We start from the raw sequence: 18,564 nt of genomic DNA on the forward strand, positions 1-18,564 counted from the left end.
GCGAGACCTCCTTTACAGAGGAGATTTCCTTCTTTTGTAGCAAAGCAGTTAATATTTGCTTACCAAATGAAAGGGAGTCTCTGGTTTTCCCCAGAAAGTGGAAGCCTGGCTCTTTCGTTGCTCAACAAGACTCTGTGCGTGACTGGAAAATTTTCCGTAAAGTACTGCTCGCCGAGTTCACCTCGAGAGGTCTGCAAGAGGTCTGCGGCCGAAAAAGGCTGGGAGCGGTTTCCCTTCCATTGAGCTTTTGTAGCAAGGCAGATAACAGTTGCTTGCAAAATCACGGGCAGTCTCTGCTTTTCCACTGAATGTGGAAGCCTGGCTCTTTCCTTCATCAAGAAGACAAGAGTAATGATGCGCTTGACTCGAGGTTGCGACTTGTAATTCCCCACCCCCAAGCGGGAAAACGCAAAGCAAACGTACCCTCAACCTGAAATTGCCATTCCTCAACCGTGGGAAGTCTTCTCATCTCCGGGTTCCTTCCCTGTTCATCGAGTGACGTCGAGCCGGCATGACGGATTCAGAACTCACAAAGTGGCACTTACCTCGGTGGTTATTTGCTTTAGATCAGGGTTGTCCAGTCTTCTCCAGAATGGGCCAGTGTGGTTGCAGGTTGTCATTCTAACCAAGCAGAAGCCACACTTTAGTCTATTGAAAGCCAAGATCAGCGGAGCCAACAATTGGAATCAGGTGTGGCTCCTGCTAGATTGGAACCAAAAGCTGAAGATTGGACAACGCTGCTTAAGACCAATCAGCATATAGACATATTTGCTTATAAAATATAAAACATTGACTATATAGATGGCTGATCGCGGAAAATGTACACCTCTCATCACAGTTTGCATGCTAGCTTGTCGCTAACAAGAGACAGACACGGAGAGACCGCATGTTCTCACCTTTTCGCCCCTGTTCACGGGTCAAACGTGCCCTGTTGCATAATGACGTGTTTACAAACAGCAAAGAGAGCACTAAGAACTCAAGTGGGAAGCAGAAAGAGTCGTAGGAGGCCTGCAGAGAAGCCCATGGCACATTCTGTTGACCAACTCATTCTCAGGCAGGTGATTCCTTCCTTATCCGCCAACTACCATGAAATACCACGAGACGCTCCAAGTTACAATCGGTGCATTGGCCGGGAATCGAACCCAGGTCAACTGGGAGCGGTTTCCCTTCCATTGAGCTTTTGTAGCAAGGCAGATAACAGTTGCTTGCAAAATCACGGGCAGTCTCTGCTTTTCCACTGAATGTGGAAGCCTGGCTCTTTCCTTCATCAAGAAGACAAGAGTAATGATGCGCTTGACTCGAGGTTGCGACTTGTAATTCCCCACCCCCAAGCGGGAAAACGCAAAGCAAACGTACCCTCAACCTGAAATTGCCATTCCTCAACCGTGGGAAGTCTTCTCATCTCCGGGTTCCTTCCCTGTTCATCGAGTGACGTCGAGCCGGCATGACGGATTCAGAACTCACAAAGTGGCACTTACCTCGGTGGTTATTTGCTTTAGATCAGGGTTGTCCAGTCTTCTCCAGAATGGGCCAGTGTGGTTGCAGGTTGTCATTCTAACCAAGCAGAAGCCACACTTTAGTCTATTGAAAGCCAAGATCAGCGGAGCCAACAATTGGAATCAGGTGTGGCTCCTGCTAGATTGGAACCAAAAGCTGAAGATTGGACAACGCTGCTTAAGACCAATCAGCATATAGACATATTTGCTTATAAAATATAAAACATTGACTATATAGATGGCTGATCGCGGAAAATGTACACCTCTCATCACAGTTTGCATGCTAGCTTGTCGCTAACAAGAGACAGACACGGAGAGACCGCATGTTCTCACCTTTTCGCCCCTGTTCACGGGTCAAACGTGCCCTGTTGCATAATGACGTGTTTACAAACAGCAAAGAGAGCACTAAGAACTCAAGTGGGAAGCAGAAAGAGTCGTAGGAGGCCTGCAGAGAAGCCCATGGCACATTCTGTTGACCAACTCATTCTCAGGCAGGTGATTCCTTCCTTATCCGCCAACTACCATGAAATACCACGAGACGCTCCAAGTTACAATCGGTGCATTGGCCGGGAATCGAACCCAGGTCAACTGGGAGCGGTTTCCCTTCCATTGAGCTTTTGTAGCAAGGCAGATAACAGTTGCTTGCAAAATCACGGGCAGTCTCTGCTTTTCCACTGAATGTGGAAGCCTGGCTCTTTCCTTCATCAAGAAGACAAGAGTAATGATGCGCTTGACTCGAGGTTGCGACTTGTAATTCCCCACCCCCAAGCGGGAAAACGCAAAGCAAACGTACCCTCAACCTGAAATTGCCATTCCTCAACCGTGGGAAGTCTTCTCATCTCCGGGTTCCTTCCCTGTTCATCGAGTGACGTCGAGCCGGCATGACGGATTCAGAACTCACAAAGTGGCACTTACCTCGGTGGTTATTTGCTTTAGATCAGGGTTGTCCAGTCTTCTCCAGAATGGGCCAGTGTGGTTGCAGGTTGTCATTCTAACCAAGCAGAAGCCACACTTTAGTCTATTGAAAGCCAAGATCAGCGGAGCCAACAATTGGAATCAGGTGTGGCTCCTGCTAGATTGGAACCAAAAGCTGAAGATTGGACAACGCTGCTTAAGACCAATCAGCATATAGACATATTTGCTTATAAAATATAAAACATTGACTATATAGATGGCTGATCGCGGAAAATGTACACCTCTCATCACAGTTTGCATGCTAGCTTGTCGCTAACAAGAGACAGACACGGAGAGACCGCATGTTCTCACCTTTTCGCCCCTGTTCACGGGTCAAACGTGCCCTGTTGCATAATGACGTGTTTACAAACAGCAAAGAGAGCACTACGAACTCAAGTGGGAAGCAGAAAGAGTCGTAGGAGGCCTGCAGAGAAGCCCATGGCACATTCTGTTGACCAACTCATTCTCAGGCAGGTGATTCCTTCCTTATCCGCCAACTACCATGAAATACCACGAGACGCTCCAAGTTACAATCGGTGCATTGGCCGGGAATCGAACCCAGGTCAACTGGGAGCGGTTTCCCTTCCATTGAGCTTTTGTAGCAAGGCAGATAACAGTTGCTTGCAAAATCACGGGCAGTCTCTGCTTTTCCACTGAATGTGGAAGCCTGGCTCTTTCCTTCATCAAGAAGACAAGAGTAATGATGCGCTTGACTCGAGGTTGCGACTTGTAATTCCCCACCCCCAAGCGGGAAAACGCAAAGCAAACGTACCCTCAACCTGAAATTGCCATTCCTCAACCGTGGGAAGTCTTCTCATCTCCGGGTTCCTTCCCTGTTCATCGAGTGACGTCGAGCCGGCATGACGGATTCAGAACTCACAAAGTGGCACTTACCTCGGTGGTTATTTGCTTTAGATCAGGGTTGTCCAGTCTTCTCCAGAATGGGCCAGTGTGGTTGCAGGTTGTCATTCTAACCAAGCAGAAGCCACACTTTAGTCTATTGAAAGCCAAGATCAGCGGAGCCAACAATTGGAATCAGGTGTGGCTCCTGCTAGATTGGAACCAAAAGCTGAAGATTGGACAACGCTGCTTAAGACCAATCAGCATATAGACATATTTGCTTATAAAATATAAAACATTGACTATATAGATGGCTGATCGCGGAAAATGTACACCTCTCATCACAGTTTGCATGCTAGCTTGTCGCTAACAAGAGACAGACACGGAGAGACCGCATGTTCTCACCTTTTCGCCCCTGTTCACGGGTCAAACGTGCCCTGTTGCATAATGACGTGTTTACAAACAGCAAAGAGAGCACTAAGAACTCAAGTGGGAAGCAGAAAGAGTCGTAGGAGGCCTGCAGAGAAGCCCATGGCACATTCTGTTGACCAACTCATTCTCAGGCAGGTGATTCCTTCCTTATCCGCCAACTACCATGAAATACCACGAGACGCTCCAAGTTACAATCGGTGCATTGGCCGGGAATCGAACCCAGGTCAACTGGGAGCGGTTTCCCTTCCATTGAGCTTTTGTAGCAAGGCAGATAACAGTTGCTTGCAAAATCACGGGCAGTCTCTGCTTTTCCACTGAATGTGGAAGCCTGGCTCTTTCCTTCATCAAGAAGACAAGAGTAATGATGCGCTTGACTCGAGGTTGCGACTTGTAATTCCCCACCTCCAAGCGGGAAAACGCAAAGCAAACGTACCCTCAACCTGAAATTGCCATTCCTCAACCGTGGGAAGTCTTCTCATCTCCCGGTTCCTTCCCTGTTCATCGAGTGACGTCGAGCCGGCATGACGGATTCAGAACTCACAAAGTGGCACTTACCTCGGTGGTTATTTGCTTTAGATCAGGGTTGTCCAGTCTTCTCCAGAATGGGCCAGTGTGGTTGCAGGTTGTCATTCTAACCAAGCAGAAGCCACACTTTAGTCTATTGAAAGCCAAGATCAGCGGAGCCAACAATTGGAATCAGGTGTGGCTCCTGCTAGATTGGAACCAAAAGCTGAAGATTGGACAACGCTGCTTAAGACCAATCAGCATATAGACATATTTGCTTATTAAATATAAAACATTGACTATATAGATGGCTGATCGCGGAAAATGTACACCTCTCATCACAGTTTGCATGCTAGCTTGTCGCTAACAAGAGACAGACACGGAGAGACCGCATGTTCTCACCTTTTCGCCCCTGTTCACGGGTCAAACGTGCCCTGTTGCATAATGACGTGTTTACAAACAGCAAAGAGAGCACTAAGAACTCAAGTGGGAAGTAGAAAGAGTCGTAGGAGGCCTGCAGAGAAGCCTATGGCACATTCTGTTGACCAACTCATTCTCAGGTAGGTGATTCCTTCCTTTTGTGCCAACTACCATAAAGTACCTGGAGAAGCTCCAAGCCGTGGACGGGCCAAGAATTGGAGCCGGGTCAACTGCTTGGACTGGAGCTATGCTCACCACTATACCACCAATGCCACGCTGCACCATTCAGCTCTGGTGAACAAAGTGTACGTATGTGCACCACCAACGTGCCACCGCACCGTGGTTTCTGTAGTGTAGTGGTTATCACGTTTGCCTCACACGCAAAAGGTCCCTGGTTCGAGACCGGGCAGAAACAAGCTAGAAATTCTGAACTTTGCTTTAATGACTGAGCGGTTGTCATCACTGTAGGATCAGGTCCTCTAGGAACAGCCAGAAAGCGAGACCTCCTTTACAGAGGAGATTTCCTTCTTTTGTAGCAAAGCAGTTAATATTTGCTTACCAAATGAAAGGGAGTCTCTGGTTTTCCCCAGAAAGTGGAAGCCTGGCTCTTTCGTTGCTCAACAAGACTCTGTGCGTGACTGGAAAATTTTCCGTAAAGTACTGCTCGCCGAGTTCACCTCGAGAGGTCTGCAAGAGGTCTGCGGCCGAAAAAGGCTGGGAGCGGTTTCCCTTCCATTGAGCTTTTGTAGCAAGGCAGATAACAGTTGCTTGCAAAATCACGGGCAGTCTCTGCTTTTCCACTGAATGTGGAAGCCTGGCTCTTTCCTTCATCAAGAAGACAAGAGTAATGATGCGCTTGACTCGAGGTTGCGACTTGTAATTCCCCACCCCCAAGCGGGAAAACGCAAAGCAAACGTACCCTCAACCTGAAATTGCCATTCCTCAACCGTGGGAAGTCTTCTCATCTCCGGGTTCCTTCCCTGTTCATCGAGTGACGTCGAGCCGGCATGACGGATTCAGAACTCACAAAGTGGCACTTACCTCGGTGGTTATTTGCTTTAGATCAGGGTTGTCCAGTCTTCTCCAGAATGGGCCAGTGTGGTTGCAGGTTGTCATTCTAACCAAGCAGAAGCCACACTTTAGTCTATTGAAAGCCAAGATCAGCGGAGCCAACAATTGGAATCAGGTGTGGCTCCTGCTAGATTGGAACCAAAAGCTGAAGATTGGACAACGCTGCTTAAGACCAATCAGCATATAGACATATTTGCTTATAAAATATAAAACATTGACTATATAGATGGCTGATCGCGGAAAATGTACACCTCTCATCACAGTTTGCATGCTAGCTTGTCGCTAACAAGAGACAGACACGGAGAGACCGCATGTTCTCACCTTTTCGCCCCTGTTCACGGGTCAAACGTGCCCTGTTGCATAATGACGTGTTTACAAACAGCAAAGAGAGCACTAAGAACTCAAGTGGGAAGCAGAAAGAGTCGTAGGAGGCCTGCAGAGAAGCCCATGGCACATTCTGTTGACCAACTCATTCTCAGGCAGGTGATTCCTTCCTTATCCGCCAACTACCATGAAATACCACGAGACGCTCCAAGTTACAATCGGTGCATTGGCCGGGAATCGAACCCAGGTCAACTGGGAGCGGTTTCCTTTCCATTGAGCTTTTGTAGCAAGGCAGATAACAGTTGCTTGCAAAATCACGGGCAGTCTCTGCTTTTCCACTGAATGTGGAAGCCTGGCTCTTTCCTTCATCAAGAAGACAAGAGTAATGATGCGCTTGACTCGAGGTTGCGACTTGTAATTCCCCACCTCCAAGCGGGAAAACGCAAAGCAAACGTACCCTCAACCTGAAATTGCCATTCCTCAACCGTGGGAAGTCTTCTCATCTCCCGGTTCCTTCCCTGTTCATCGAGTGACGTCGAGCCGGCATGACGGATTCAGAACTCACAAAGTGGCACTTACCTCGGTGGTTATTTGCTTTAGATCAGGGTTGTCCAGTCTTCTCCAGAATGGGCCAGTGTGGTTGCAGGTTGTCATTCTAACCAAGCAGAAGCCACACTTTAGTCTATTGAAAGCCAAGATCAGCGGAGCCAACAATTGGAATCAGGTGTGGCTCCTGCTAGATTGGAACCAAAAGCTGAAGATTGGACAACGCTGCTTAAGACCAATCAGCATATAGACATATTTGCTTATAAAATATAAAACATTGACTATATAGATGGCTGATGGCGGAAAATGTACACCTCTCATCACAGTTTGCATGCTAGCTTGTCGCTAACAAGAGACAGACACGGAGAGACCGCATGTTCTCACCTTTTCGCCCCTGTTCACGGGTCAAACGTGCCCTGTTGCATAATGACGTGTTTACAAACAGCAAAGAGAGCACTAAGAACTCAAGTGGGAAGCAGAAAGAGTCGTAGGAGGCCTGCAGAGAAGCCTATGGCACATTCTGTTGACCAACTCATTCTCAGGTAGGTGATTCCTTCCTTTTGTGCCAACTACCATAAAGTACCTGGAGAAGCTCCAAGCCGTGGACGGGCCAAGAATTGGAGCCGGGTCAACTGCTTGGACTGGAGCTATGCTCACCACTATACCACCAATGCCACGCTGCACCATTCAGCTCTGGTGAACAAAGTGTACGTATGTGCACCACCAAAGTGCCACCGCACCGTGGTTTCTGTAGTGTAGTGGTTATCACGTTTGCCTCACACGCAAAAGGTCCCTGGTTCGAGACCGGGCAGAAACAAGCTAGAAATTCTGAACTTTGCTTTAATGACTGAGCGGTTGTCATCACTGTAGGATCAGGTCCTCTAGGAACAGCCAGAAAGCGAGACCTCCTTTACAGAGGAGATTTCCTTCTTTTGTAGCAAAGCAGTTAATATTTGCTTACCAAATGAAAGGGAGTCTCTGGTTTTCCCCAGAAAGTGGAAGCCTGGCTCTTTCGTTGCTCAACAAGACTCTGTGCGTGACTGGAAAATTTTCCGTAAAGTACTGCTCGCCGAGTTCACCTCGAGAGGTCTGCAAGAGGTCTGCGGCCGAAAAAGGCTGGGAGCGGTTTCCCTTCCATTGAGCTTTTGTAGCAAGGCAGATAACAGTTGCTTGCAAAATCACGGGCAGTCTCTGCTTTTCCACTGAATGTGGAAGCCTGGCTCTTTCCTTCATCAAGAAGACAAGAGTAATGATGCGCTTGACTCGAGGTTGCGACTTGTAATTCCCCACCCCCAAGCGGGAAAACGCAAAGCAAACGTACCCTCAACCTGAAATTGCCATTCCTCAACCGTGGGAAGTCTTCTCATCTCCGGGTTCCTTCCCTGTTCATCGAGTGACGTCGAGCCGGCATGACGGATTCAGAACTCACAAAGTGGCACTTACCTCGGTGGTTATTTGCTTTAGATCAGGGTTGTCCAGTCTTCTCCAGAATGGGCCAGTGTGGTTGCAGGTTGTCATTCTAACCAAGCAGAAGCCACACTTTAGTCTATTGAAAGCCAAGATCAGCGGAGCCAACAATTGGAATCAGGTGTGGCTCCTGCTAGATTGGAACCAAAAGCTGAAGATTGGACAACGCTGCTTAAGACCAATCAGCATATAGACATATTTGCTTATAAAATATAAAACATTGACTATATAGATGGCTGATCGCGGAAAATGTACACCTCTCATCACAGTTTGCATGCTAGCTTGTCGCTAACAAGAGACAGACACGGAGAGACCGCATGTTCTCACCTTTTCGCCCCTGTTCACGGGTCAAACGTGCCCTGTTGCATAATGACGTGTTTACAAACAGCAAAGAGAGCACTAAGAACTCAAGTGGGAAGCAGAAAGAGTCGTAGGAGGCCTGCAGAGAAGCCCATGGCACATTCTGTTGACCAACTCATTCTCAGGCAGGTGATTCCTTCCTTATCCGCCAACTACCATGAAATACCACGAGACGCTCCAAGTTACAATCGGTGCATTGGCCGGGAATCGAACCCAGGTCAACTGGGAGCGGTTTCCCTTCCATTGAGCTTTTGTAGCAAGGCAGATAACAGTTGCTTGCAAAATCACGGGCAGTCTCTGCTTTTCCACTGAATGTGGAAGCCTGGCTCTTTCCTTCATCAAGAAGACAAGAGTAATGATGCGCTTGACTCGAGGTTGCGACTTGTAATTCCCCACCCCCAAGCGGGAAAACGCAAAGCAAACGTACCCTCAACCTGAAATTGCCATTCCTCAACCGTGGGAAGTCTTCTCATCTCCGGGTTCCTTCCCTGTTCATCGAGTGACGTCGAGCCGGCATGACGGATTCAGAACTCACAAAGTGGCACTTACCTCGGTGGTTATTTGCTTTAGATCAGGGTTGTCCAGTCTTCTCCAGAATGGGCCAGTGTGGTTGCAGGTTGTCATTCTAACCAAGCAGAAGCCACACTTTAGTCTATTGAAAGCCAAGATCAGCGGAGCCAACAATTGGAATCAGGTGTGGCTCCTGCTAGATTGGAACCAAAAGCTGAAGATTGGACAACGCTGCTTAAGACCAATCAGCATATAGACATATTTGCTTATAAAATATAAAACATTGACTATATAGATGGCTGATCGCGGAAAATGTACACCTCTCATCACAGTTTGCATGCTAGCTTGTCGCTAACAAGAGACAGACACGGAGAGACCGCATGTTCTCACCTTTTCGCCCCTGTTCACGGGTCAAACGTGCCCTGTTGCATAATGACGTGTTTACAAACAGCAAAGAGAGCACTAAGAACTCAAGTGGGAAGCAGAAAGAGTCGTAGGAGGCCTGCAGAGAAGCCCATGGCACGTTCTGTTGACCAACTCATTCTCAGGCAGGTGATTCCTTCCTTATCCGCCAACTACCATGAAATACCACGAGACGCTCCAAGTTACAATCGGTGCATTGGCCGGGAATCGAACCCAGGTCAACTGGGAGCGGTTTCCCTTCCATTGAGCTTTTGTAGCAAGGCAGATAACAGTTGCTTGCAAAATCACGGGCAGTCTCTGCTTTTCCACTGAATGTGGAAGCCTGGCTCTTTCCTTCATCAAGAAGACAAGAGTAATGATGCGTTTGACTCGAGGTTGCGACTTGTAATTCCCCACCTCCAAGCGGGAAAACGCAAAGCAAACGTACCCTCAACCTGAAATTGCCATTCCTCAACCGTGGGAAGTCTTCTCATCTCCCGGTTCCTTCCCTGTTCATCGAGTGACGTCGAGCCGGCATGACGGATTCAGAACTCACAAAGTGGCACTTACCTCGGTGGTTATTTGCTTTAGATCAGGGTTGTCCAGTCTTCTCCAGAATGGGCCAGTGTGGTTGCAGGTTGTCATTCTAACCAAGCAGAAGCCACACTTTAGTCTATTGAAAGCCAAGATCAGCGGAGCCAACAATTGGAATCAGGTGTGGCTCCTGCTAGATTGGAACCAAAAGCTGAAGATTGGACAACGCTGCTTAAGACCAATCAGCATATAGACATATTTGCTTATTAAATATAAAACATTGACTATATAGATGGCTGATCGCGGAAAATGGACACCTCTCATCACAGTTTGCATGCTAGCTTGTCGCTAACAAGAGACAGACACGGAGAGACCGCATGTTCTCACCTTTTCGCCCCTGTTCACGGGTCAAACGTGCCCTGTTGCATAATGACGTGTTTACAAACAGCAAAGAGAGCACTAAGAACTCAAGTGGGAAGCAGAAAGAGTCGTAGGAGGCCTGCAGAGAAGCCTATGGCACATTCTGTTGACCAACTCATTCTCAGGTAGGTGATTCCTTCCTTTTGTGCCAACTACCATAAAGTACCTGGAGAAGCTCCAAGCCGTGGACGGGCCAAGAATTGAAGCCGGGTCAACTGCTTGGACTGGAGCTATGCTCACCACTATACCACCAATGCCACGCTGCACCATTCAGCTCTGGTGAACAAAGTGTACGTATGTGCACCACCAAAGTGCCACCGCACCGTGGTTTCTGTAGTGTAGTGGTTATCACGTTTGCCTCACACGCAAAAGGTCCCTGGTCCGAGACCGGGCAGAAACAAGCTAGAAATTCTGAACTTTGCTTTAATGACTGAGCGGTTGTCATCACTGTAGAATCAGGTCCTCTAGGAACAGCCAGAAAGCGAGACCTCCTTTACAGAGGAGATTTCCTTCTTTTGTAGCAAAGCAGTTAATATTTGCTTACCAAATGAAAGGGAGTCTCTGGTTTTCCCCAGAAAGTGGAAGCCTGGCTCTTTCGTTGCTCAACAAGACTCTGTGCGTGACTGGAAAATTTTCCGTAAAGTACTGCTCGCCGAGTTCACCTCGAGAGGTCTGCAAGAGGTCTGCGGCCGAAAAAGGCTGGGAGCGGTTTCCCTTCCATTGAGCTTTTGTAGCAAGGCAGATAACAGTTGCTTGCAAAATCACGGGCAGTCTCTGCTTTTCCACTGAATGTGGAAGCCTGGCTCTTTCCTTCATCAAGAAGACAAGAGTAATGATGCGCTTGACTCGAGGTTGCGACTTGTAATTCCCCACCCCCAAGCGGGAAAACGCAAAGCAAACGTACCCTCAACCTGAAATTGCCATTCCTCAACCGTGGGAAGTCTTCTCATCTCCGGGTTCCTTCCCTGTTCATCGAGTGACGTCGAGCCGGCATGACGGATTCAGAACTCACAAAGTGGCACTTACCTCGGTGGTTATTTGCTTTAGATCAGGGTTGTCCAGTCTTCTCCAGAATGGGCCAGTGTGGTTGCAGGTTGTCATTCTAACCAAGCAGAAGCCACACTTTAGTCTATTGAAAGCCAAGATCAGCGGAGCCAACAATTGGAATCAGGTGTGGCTCCTGCTAGATTGGAACCAAAAGCTGAAGATTGGACAACGCTGCTTAAGACCAATCAGCATATAGACATATTTGCTTATAAAATATAAAACATTGACTATATAGATGGCTGATCGCGGAAAATGTACACCTCTCATCACAGTTTGCATGCTAGCTTGTCGCTAACAAGAGACAGACACGGAGAGACCGCATGTTCTCACCTTTTCGCCCCTGTTCACGGGTCAAACGTGCCCTGTTGCATAATGACGTGTTTACAAACAGCAAAGAGAGCACTAAGAACTCAAGTGGGAAGCAGAAAGAGTCGTAGGAGGCCTGCAGAGAAGCCCATGGCACATTCTGTTGACCAACTCATTCTCAGGCAGGTGATTCCTTCCTTATCCGCCAACTACCATGAAATACCACGAGACGCTCCAAGTTACAATCGGTGCATTGGCCGGGAATCGAACCCAGGTCAACTGGGAGCGGTTTCCTTTCCATTGAGCTTTTGTAGCAAGGCAGATAACAGTTGCTTGCAAAATCACGGGCAGTCTCTGCTTTTCCACTGAATGTGGAAGCCTGGCTCTTTCCTTCATCAAGAAGACAAGAGTAATGATGCGCTTGACTCGAGGTTGCGACTTGTAATTCCCCACCTCCAAGCGGGAAAACGCAAAGCAAACGTACCCTCAACCTGAAATTGCCATTCCTCAACCGTGGGAAGTCTTCTCATCTCCCGGTTCCTTCCCTGTTCATCGAGTGACGTCGAGCCGGCATGACGGATTCAGAACTCACAAAGTGGCACTTACCTCGGTGGTTATTTGCTTTAGATCAGGGTTGTCCAGTCTTCTCCAGAATGGGCCAGTGTGGTTGCAGGTTGTCATTCTAACCAAGCAGAAGCCACACTTTAGTCTATTGAAAGCCAAGATCAGCGGAGCCAACAATTGGAATCAGGTGTGGCTCCTGCTAGATTGGAACCAAAAGCTGAAGATTGGACAACGCTGCTTAAGACCAATCAGCATATAGACATATTTGCTTATAAAATATAAAACATTGACTATATAGATGGCTGATGGCGGAAAATGTACACCTCTCATCACAGTTTGCATGCTAGCTTGTCGCTAACAAGAGACAGACACGGAGAGACCGCATGTTCTCACCTTTTCGCCCCTGTTCACGGGTCAAACGTGCCCTGTTGCATAATGACGTGTTTACAAACAGCAAAGAGAGCACTAAGAACTCAAGTGGGAAGCAGAAAGAGTCGTAGGAGGCCTGCAGAGAAGCCTATGGCACATTCTGTTGACCAACTCATTCTCAGGTAGGTGATTCCTTCCTTTTGTGCCAACTACCATAAAGTACCTGGAGAAGCTCCAAGCCGTGGACGGGCCAAGAATTGGAGCCGGGTCAACTGCTTGGACTGGAGCTATGCTCACCACTATACCACCAATGCCACGCTGCACCATTCAGCTCTGGTGAACAAAGTGTACGTATGTGCACCACCAAAGTGCCACCGCACCGTGGTTTCTGTAGTGTAGTGGTTATCACGTTTGCCTCACACGCAAAAGGTCCCTGGTTCGAGACCGGGCAGAAACAAGCTAGAAATTCTGAACTTTGCTTTAATGACTGAGCGGTTGTCATCACTGTAGGATCAGGTCCTCTAGGAACAGCCAGAAAGCGAGACCTCCTTTACAGAGGAGATTTCCTTCTTTTGTAGCAAAGCAGTTAATATTTGCTTACCAAATGAAAGGGAGTCTCTGGTTTTCCCCAGAAAGTGGAAGCCTGGCTCTTTCGTTGCTCAACAAGACTCTGTGCGTGACTGGAAAATTTTCCGTAAAGTACTGCTCGCCGAGTTCACCTCGAGAGGTCTGCAAGAGGTCTGCGGCCGAAAAAGGCTGGGAGCGGTTTCCCTTCCATTGAGCTTTTGTAGCAAGGCAGATAACAGTTGCTTGCAAAATCACGGGCAGTCTCTGCTTTTCCACTGAATGTGGAAGCCTGGCTCTTTCCTTCATCAAGAAGACAAGAGTAATGATGCGCTTGACTCGAGGTTGCGACTTGTAATTCCCCACCCCCAAGCGGGAAAACGCAAAGCAAACGTACCCTCAACCTGAAATTGCCATTCCTCAACCGTGGGAAGTCTTCTCATCTCCGGGTTCCTTCCCTGTTCATCGAGTGACGTCGAGCCGGCATGACGGATTCAGAACTCACAAAGTGGCACTTACCTCGGTGGTTATTTGCTTTAGATCAGGGTTGTCCAGTCTTCTCCAGAATGGGCCAGTGTGGTTGCAGGTTGTCATTCTAACCAAGCAGAAGCCACACTTTAGTCTATTGAAAGCCAAGATCAGCGGAGCCAACAATTGGAATCAGGTGTGGCTCCTGCTAGATTGGAACCAAAAGCTGAAGATTGGACAACGCTGCTTAAGACCAATCAGCATATAGACATATTTGCTTATAAAATATAAAACATTGACTATATAGATGGCTGATCGCGGAAAATGTACACCTCTCATCACAGTTTGCATGCTAGCTTGTCGCTAACAAGAGACAGACACGGAGAGACCGCATGTTCTCACCTTTTCGCCCCTGTTCACGGGTCAAACGTGCCCTGTTGCATAATGACGTGTTTACAAACAGCAAAGAGAGCACTAAGAACTCAAGTGGGAAGCAGAAAGAGTCGTAGGAGGCCTGCAGAGAAGCCCATGGCACATTCTGTTGACCAACTCATTCTCAGGCAGGTGATTCCTTCCTTATCCGCCAACTACCATGAAATACCACGAGACGCTCCAAGTTACAATCGGTGCATTGGCCGGGAATCGAACCCAGGTCAACTGGGAGCGGTTTCCCTTCCATTGAGCTTTTGTAGCAAGGCAGATAACAGTTGCTTGCAAAATCACGGGCAGTCTCTGCTTTTCCACTGAATGTGGAAGCCTGGCTCTTTCCTTCATCAAGAAGACAAGAGTAATGATGCGCTTGACTCGAGGTTGCGACTTGTAATTCCCCACCCCCAAGCGGGAAAACGCAAAGCAAACGTACCCTCAACCTGAAATTGCCATTCCTCAACCGTGGGAAGTCTTCTCATCTCCGGGTTCCTTCCCTGTTCATCGAGTGACGTCGAGCCGGCATGACGGATTCAGAACTCACAAAGTGGCACTTACACTGGTGGTTATTTGCTTTAGATCAGGGTTGTCCAGTCTTCTCCAGAATGGGCCAGTGTGGTTGCAGGTTGTCATTCTAACCAAGCAGAAGCCACACTTTAGTCTATTGAAAGCCAAGATCAGCGGAGCCAACAATTGGAATCAGGTGTGGCTCCTGCTAGATTGGAACCAAAAGCTGAAGATTGGACAACGCTGCTTAAGACCAATCAGCATATAGACATATTTGCTTATTAAATATAAAACATTGACTATATAGATGGCTGATCGCGGAAAATGTACACCTCTCATCACAGTTTGCATGCTAGCTTGTCGCTAACAAGAGACAGACACGGAGAGACCGCATGTTCTCACCTTTTCGCCCCTGTTCACGGGTCAAACGTGCCCTGTTGCATAATGACGTGTTTACAAACAGCAAAGAGAGCACTAAGAACTCAAGTGGGAAGCAGAAAGAGTCGTAGGAGGCCTGCAGAGAAGCCCATGGCACATTCTGTTGACCAACTCATTCTCAGGCAGGTGATTCCTTCCTTATCCGCCAACTACCATGAAATACCACGAGACGCTCCAAGTTACAATCGGTGCATTGGCCGGGAATCGAACCCAGGTCAACTGGGAGCGGTTTCCCTTCCATTGAGCTTTTGTAGCAAGGCAGATAACAGTTGCTTGCAAAATCACGGGCAGTCTCTGCTTTTCCACTGAATGTGGAAGCCTGGCTCTTTCCTTCATCAAGAAGACAAGAGTAATGATGCGCTTGACTCGAGGTTGCGACTTGTAATTCCCCACCCCCAAGCGGGAAAACGCAAAGCAAACGTACCCTCAACCTGAAATTGCCATTCCTCAACCGTGGGAAGTCTTCTCATCTCCGGGTTCCTTCCCTGTTCATCGAGTGACGTCGAGCCGGCATGACGGATTCAGAACCCACAAAGTGGCACTTACCTCGGTGGTTATTTGCTTTAGATCAGGGTTGTCCAGTCTTCTCCAGAATGGGCCAGTGTGGTTGCAGGTTGTCATTCTAACCAAGCAGAAGCCACACTTTAGTCCATTGAAAGCCAAGATCAGCGGAGCCAACAATTGGAATCAGGTGTGGCTCCTGCTAGATTGGAACCAAAAGCTGAAGATTGGACAACGCTGCTTAAGACCAATCAGCATATAGACATATTTGCTTATAAAATATAAAACATTGACTATATAGATGGCTGATCGCGGAAAATGTACACCTCTCATCACAGTTTGCATGCTAGCTTGTCGCTAACAAGAGACAGACACGGAGAGACCGCATGTTCTCACCTTTTCGCCCCTGTTCACGGGTCAAACGTGCCCTGTTGCATAATGACGTGTTTACAAACAGCAAAGAGAGCACTAAGAACTCAAGTGGGAAGCAGAAAGAGTCGTAGGAGGCCTGCAGAGAAGCCCATGGCACATTCTGTTGACCAACTCATTCTCAGGCAGGTGATTCCTTCCTTATCCGCCAACTACCATGAAATACCACGAGACGCTCCAAGTTACAATCGGTGCATTGGCCGGGAATCGAACCCAGGTCAACTGGGAGCGGTTTCCCTTCCATTGAGCTTTTGTAGCAAGGCAGATAACAGTTGCTTGCAAAATCACGGGCAGTCTCTGCTTTTCCACTGAATGTGGAAGCCTGGCTCTTTCCTTCATCAAGAAGACAAGAGTAATGATGCGTTTGACTCGAGGTTGCGACTTGTAATTCCCCACCCCCAAGCGGGAAAACGCAAAGCAAACGTACCCTCAACCTGAAATTGCCATTCCTCAACCGTGGGAAGTCTTCTCATCTCCCGGTTCCTTCCCTGTTCATCGAGTGACGTCGAGCCGGCATGACGGATTCAGAACTCACAAAGTGGCACTTACCTCGGTGGTTATTTGCTTTAGATCAGGGTTGTCCAGTCTTCTCCAGAATGGGCCAGTGTGGTTGCAGGTTGTCATTCTAACCAAGCAGAAGCCACACTTTAGTCCATTGAAAGCCAAGATCAGCGGAGCCAACAATTGGAATCAGGTGTGGCTCCTGCTAGATTGGAACCAAAAGCTGAAGATTGGACAACGCTGCTTAAGACCAATCAGCATATAGACATATTTGCTTATAAAATATAAAACATTGACTATATAGATGGCTGATGGCGGAAAATGTACACCTCTCATCACAGTTTGCATGCTAGCTTGTCGCTAACAAGAGACAGACACGGAGAGACCGCATGTTCTCACCTTTTCGCCCCTGTTCACGGGTCAAACGTGCCCTGTTGCATAATGACGTGTTTACAAACAGCAAAGAGAGCACTAAGAACTCAAGTGGGAAGCAGAAAGAGTCGTAGGAGGCCTGCAGAGAAGCCCATGGCACATTCTGTTGACCAACTCATTCTCAGGCAGGTGATTCCTTCCTTATCCGCCAACTACCATGAAATACCACGAGACGCTCCAAGTTACAATCGGTGCATTGGCCGGGAATCGAACCCAGGTCAACTGGGAGCGGTTTCCCTTCCATTGAGCTTTTGTAGCAAGGCAGATAACAGTTGCTTGCAAAATCACGGGCAGTCTCTGCTTTTCCACTGAATGTGGAAGCCTGGCTCTTTCCTTCATCAAGAAGACAAGAGTAATGATGCGTTTGACTCGAGGTTGCGACTTGTAATTCCCCACCTCCAAGCGGGAAAACGCAAAGCAAACGTACCCTCAACCTGAAATTGCCATTCCTCAACCGTGGGAAGTCTTCTCATCTCCCGGTTCCTTCCCTGTTCATCGAGTGACGTCGAGCCGGCATGACGGATTCAGAACTCACAAAGTGGCACTTACCTCGGTGGTTATTTGCTTTAGATCAGGGTTGTCCAGTCTTCTCCAGAATGGGCCAGTGTGGTTGCAGGTTGTCATTCTAACCAAGCAGAAGCCACACTTTAGTCTATTGAAAGCCAAGATCAGCGGAGCCAACAATTGGAATCAGGTGTGGCTCCTGCTAGATTGGAACCAAAAGCTGAAGATTGGACAACGCTGCTTAAGACCAATCAGCATATAGACATATTTGCTTATTAAATATAAAACATTGACTATATAGATGGCTGATCGCGGAAAATGGACACCTCTCATCACAGTTTGCATGCTAGCTTGTCGCTAACAAGAGACAGACACGGAGAGACCGCATGTTCTCACCTTTTCGCCCCTGTTCACGGGTCAAACGTGCCCTGTTGCATAATGACGTGTTTACAAACAGCAAAGAGAGCACTAAGAACTCAAGTGGGAAGCAGAAAGAGTCGTAGGAGGCCTGCAGAGAAGCCTATGGCACATTCTGTTGACCAACTCATTCTCAGGTAGGTGATTCCTTCCTTTTGTGCCAACTACCATAAAGTACCTGGAGAAGCTCCAAGCCGTGGACGGGCCAAGAATTGAAGCCGGGTCAACTGCTTGGACTGGAGCTATGCTCACCACTATACCACCAATGCCACGCTGCACCATTCAGCTCTGGTGAACAAAGTGTACGTATGTGCACCACCAAAGTGCCACCGCACCGTGGTTTCTGTAGTGTAGTGGTTATCACGTTTGCCTCACACGCAAAAGGTCCCTGGTTCGAGACCGGGCAGAAACAAGCTAGAAATTCTGAACTTTGCTTTAATGACTGAGCGGTTGTCATCACTGTAGAATCAGGTCCTCTAGGAACAGCCAGAAAGCGAGACCTCCTTTACAGAGGAGATTTCCTTCTTTTGTAGCAAAGCAGTTAATATTTGCTTACCAAATGAAAGGGAGTCTCTGGTTTTCCCCAGAAAGTGGAAGCCTGGCTCTTTCGTTGCTCAACAAGACTCTGTGCGTGACTGGAAAATTTTCCGTAAAGTACTGCTCGCCGAGTTCACCTCGAGAGGTCTGCAAGAGGTCTGCGGCCGAAAAAGGCTGGGAGCGGTTTCCCTTCCATTGAGCTTTTGTAGCAAGGCAGATAACAGTTGCTTGCAAAATCACGGGCAGTCTCTGCTTTTCCACTGAATGTGGAAGC

At 48.1% G+C, this 18,564-nt stretch overlaps 4 non-coding genes across 4 annotated transcripts; all 4 read left to right on the top strand.

The window, feature by feature from the left end:
* Positions 1–4,988: 4,988 nt before the first annotated feature.
* Positions 4,989–5,061, top strand: trnav-cac (transfer RNA valine (anticodon CAC)). Its single transcript has one exon. It is a non-coding gene; the product is annotated as a tRNA-Val (tRNA).
* Positions 5,062–7,331: 2,270 nt separating this feature from the next.
* trnav-cac (transfer RNA valine (anticodon CAC)) lies at positions 7,332–7,404 on the top strand. Its single transcript has one exon. It is a non-coding gene; the product is annotated as a tRNA-Val (tRNA).
* A 5,546-nt stretch (positions 7,405–12,950) lies between these two features.
* Positions 12,951–13,023, top strand: trnav-cac (transfer RNA valine (anticodon CAC)). Its single transcript has one exon. It is a non-coding gene; the product is annotated as a tRNA-Val (tRNA).
* Positions 13,024–18,092: 5,069 nt separating this feature from the next.
* Positions 18,093–18,165, top strand: trnav-cac (transfer RNA valine (anticodon CAC)). Its single transcript has one exon. It is a non-coding gene; the product is annotated as a tRNA-Val (tRNA).
* Positions 18,166–18,564: the final 399 nt, after the last annotated feature.

This window comes from Ictalurus punctatus, unplaced genomic scaffold (genome assembly GCF_001660625.3).
Source record: "Ictalurus punctatus breed USDA103 unplaced genomic scaffold, Coco_2.0 Super-Scaffold_100046, whole genome shotgun sequence".
NCBI classification, from domain to species: Eukaryota; Metazoa; Chordata; class Actinopteri; order Siluriformes; family Ictaluridae; genus Ictalurus; species Ictalurus punctatus.